We start from the raw sequence: 4,631 nt of genomic DNA on the forward strand, positions 1-4,631 counted from the left end.
ACACAACAAGAGCTCTGCAGAGCTCACTACGGACCTGAACCTCAACACAACAAGAGCTCTGCAGAGCTCACTATACGGACCTGAACCTCGACACAACTAGAGCTCTGCAGAGCTCACTACGGACCTGAACCTCAACACAACCAGAGCTCACTACGGACCTGAACCTCAACACAACAAGAGCTCAGCAGAGCTCACTACGGACCTGAACCTCAACACAACCAGAGCTCACTACGGACCTGAACCTCAACACAACCAGAGCTCACTACGGACCTGAACCTCAACACAACCAGAGCTCACTACGGACCTGAACCTCAACACAACAAGAGCTCTGCAGAGCTCACTACGGACCTGAACCTCAACACAACAAGAGCTCTGCAGAGCTCACTACGGACCTGAACCTCAACACAACAAGAGCTCTTCAGAGCTCACTACGTTTTGAGGTTGTATTAGACGGTGAAGCTCTGCCCGCGCGGGCGGTGCTTTCCTTGTCTGCTAATAGTAGGGCGGGGCGAAGCCGGGGGGGGTAAGACAAGCGCTCCTTCCCGTTCCTCACCTAGGAAAAAAAAGCTCGCAAACGGGGCAGACTGCATGGTGCTACATCAGTGTGATTCCCAAACGTTGTAGCTCCAGACCCAAAAGAGAAAATTTAAGTCTCCCCAGGACCCAAACTAGTGAAAATATAGCCGATCTACAAGCCTTCTGTTTACACTACTTCTAAAAAAAAAACTATTGAATTTGTTTTTAACTTATTAAAACGTTTTATTTTTTGGGATGGAATTTTATGAAAATCTTTTGAAATAATAATCAAAAAATAAATGTAGGAAACGAAAAAGAAAGCGATATTTAACTCGTCGTGAGTGACCCATAAAAATTGTTCCTCCGACCCACTATCTGGGAAACGGTGAGCTATATTACTCATTCTCCACATTGGGAATGGGTCCGAATGCACCCTTATGGGTCTGTAACTCTGAGAGCATTATAAATGGAACCTTACGGGTGAAGTTGGCTCCATTTGTACACTTAGAGTACAAAGGGAGGGGGAGGGGGGGTCCGCGGCCTAATGCATATCAAACTGGGGGTCCTTGAAATTCAAAAGGTTTAACCCATTTAGGTCTGACGTCGAAATAAAAAAAAAGTCTTCTGAAAGAATATATATTCAAAGATTTGTGCCGCATTTTCACGATTTTCCAAAAATAGCAGTTCTACAAGCTCGTAGCGCGCCACTCGGCTATGAGCTTGTAGATCTGCTATTTTTCAATAGCTAAAGTATAACAATGCTTATAGTTAAAACACCAAAAGGGGTTCCCGTCCAGAATGGGTTTTAAAACGTAACCTACATACAACCTACAATACCCTTCCATCATCTGAACAGGTCAAAGGGGCTCTGCAAACCTAATTTCAAACCACCTGGTTATTACCTTACACTCTATGGTTATTACGTAATCCTAAAAAAAGCTGTTGACTAAACTACTGTCTATTGTCTGTTTCACTGTGTTACAAAGAAACGTATAGTATTACTATTATGACCCAACTCGCCTTGACTAGTATATTCATTGTAAAGAAACGTATAGTACTATGACCCAACTCGCCTTGACTAGTATATTCATTGTAAACGTATAGTACTATGACCCAACTCGCCTTGACTAGTATAGTCATTGTAAACGTATAGTACTATGACCCAACTCGCCTTGACTAGTATATTCATTGTAAACGTATAGTACTATGACCCAACTCGCCTTGACTAGTATATTCATTGTAAAGATGCCTTTTGTTAACCAAATAATGAAAACTGTAACATCATGCACACATTTGTGTTGGAGCTTTTTGGATCAGGTAACAGGTCTGGCTTCTGGTACAACATACACCTACTGGTAATGGGCATGGACTTAGTGCAGGTATAAGATCAAAGGAATCCAGGTAAACATGCAGCACCGTCTGTCTGAGAGAATACAAGAATGCTCGGTCGTTCGCCCCCAAACCACGCTCAAATCCAACGACCAAGGTCGGCGGTCGCCACCAGGTATTCCTAAGCGTAAACTCGGTAAAACTACTTAAAGGACCACTTCACCACTTTTCAACTTCTCTTCCTATAATTGGTCCTAACTAATGTTCATGATAAAATACCACCATTTTTTTCTACTCAGTCTGTGTCTCATAGGAAGGCTGTGGGCAGTTCAGAAACCCGTCCACCAGTGACATCGATGGTGAATCCAAGCTAATAGAAACGGCAGGCTTTCTTTTCCTGAAAAGTTGCAATGCAAAAGTTGAAGCCATCGTTCTCACGATAATAAAAAAATAAATATATTTTAAAACAAATCTTGTTTAAAAAGAAATCTGCCTAATGATGATGTCACTGGTGGGCGGGTGTCCGAACTGCCCAAAGCCCTCCTATGAGACACAGACTGAGTAGGAAAAAATTGTGGTGTTTTATCATGAACATTAGTGAGGACCAATTATATGAAGATGTTGAAAAGTGGTGAAGTGGTCCTTTAAACCTAACCTTATTCTTAAACTTAGCCCCAGTAAAACTATGCCTAACCATAGGCCTTTATCCAAGGCGCTTTACATAGATTGTGCATTACATTCACCCATTCACACACCTTTACATAGATTGTGCATTACATTCACCCATTCACACACCTTTACATAGATTGTGCATTACATTCACCCATTCACACACCTTTACATAGATTGTGCATTACATTCACCCATTCACACACCTTTACATAGATTGTGCATTACATTCACCCATTCACACACACGGCAGAGGAAACAACCTGCTCATTCAGCCACCGCTGGGGGGGTGACCGGTCCGTGAAAAAATAAATGTATGTGTTGGTTCTGATCATCTTACTAACAAAAGTTGTTCCCAGTGCTGCAAGTGTAACCCGTTGTCGTTTACATGTTCTACCACTAGAGGGCAATAGAGGTTCAAGCACAAGTATATCAAAAAGGTTTTCCTTTTTCCTAAAAAACAATACCATGTTAACTTCAAATGTTGGTCACTTATGTCCTAAAACATTGTAAGTACATGCTGCATATTTGTGTTCTAAAAAGTTATGTTTTGCATTTAAAAAAAGGAGCCTATTGAATATTTGGTATCCAACTTCCAAGCCATATTTTTCTTGAAACATTCCAAAATTACATTTGCCTCTACAAGTAAATTGCAATGATGAGTGAGTTTTGGGAGATGGACATTAATCCTGTCAGTAGCCTACAATGATATGCTAAAGAGTCAGAAGTGTGTGTGTGTGTGTGTGTGTGTGTGTGTGTGTGTGTGTGTGTGTGTGTGTGTGTGTGTGTGTGTGTGTGTGTGTGTGTGTGTGTGTGTGTGTGTGTGTGTGTGTGTGTGTGTGTGTGTGTGTGTGTGTGTGTGTGTGTGTGTGTGTGTGTGAGTGAACAATAAAGGATGTATGCTCCAGTTGGTGTTACCTTGACTACAGTTGTTTTGCAAAATAAAGTATTTATGAATAAGTGTTTCATTTTAGAGCATAGTCTTTTTTTTATACCTGTATAAGTTGTTTGTGCAACACATTGGTGTTAAAGTAATGTTAATTCCTGAATGACAGGAATAAGCAGGTACAGTTGTTGATGTGTCATTGCTAGTCAGTGGTGGAAAGTCTACCTAAGTAGTTTTACATCTCAGGGGCAAATATTGTACTTTTTACACTATTTGCCAGCTTTAGTTATACTTTAGTCCTATACATACAAAACGATTTGAGTCATAAACTCGCGACATGAGCAGAGTTAAAACATACTTTAGTAGCCTACTTTTACTTGTGGGCCTATACTCCGCATATCTTTATGCCAATATAATATTTGCATTTACATAATTTCGCCAGAGCCATATACAAAAAAGGGGATTTTGAGGTAGGTGGGACATTTTGACAACTTTTTATCATAGCTCATCATTTTCAGCACATTTTTTCCAATAAGAAAAACCTGATTAGTATATTTCCGGGGGGTGCATGATACCCCTGCAGTGACTAGACTAATAGTTGTACCTTTTAATCAAAATGTCATTTTCGATAAAGGACCTTTATACTGTGATTATGTTTATGTTGTATCAATCTGGGTCTGTCTCAGTGACGCGAGAGGACATCAAACAAGACGACAGTCAATCACTATCTAATTGAACCATATTGATTGACTCATCATCAATAGAGTATAAATATCGCTTCATGTTTAACGTCTTTAAAAAGGGCATATCAAGCGTTTTTTACAGTTTGTCTTTGTTGGCTGTAAAGTTTTGTATGAAAGCATATTTAACCTTTTTTAACCCGATGTGCGGGTCGGTGTTAAGCAGCTATAGTTAAACGTGGTTAGGCGTTATTTTACCAGTGAGTGTTTTGGCTCCATTACAGAGTGGCATCATGCGGTTTCAGCACCGCGCTGCAGTGGACAGCTCCTCTGGATCATCTGACTCCTGCTGTGGGGATTTTCTACCAATTTAACCAGAACACCTGTTGTCAATTAAGTCTTACTGACTCAGACTTGTTCTAGCCTTTGCCTCTTACGTCCAGGATGTTGACTATGGCTGGACAGTGATTTTCTGAGGGCCATGCAGGGGTCGAGGCACCAGTGAAACGTGGACGAGGCATATTTAAAGAAAACGTGGATTTTTGTATGAA

This window comes from Electrona antarctica, assembly GCF_951216825.1.
Source record: "Electrona antarctica genome assembly, chromosome: 11".
Lineage (NCBI taxonomy): Eukaryota > Metazoa > Chordata > Actinopteri > Myctophiformes > Myctophidae > Electrona > Electrona antarctica.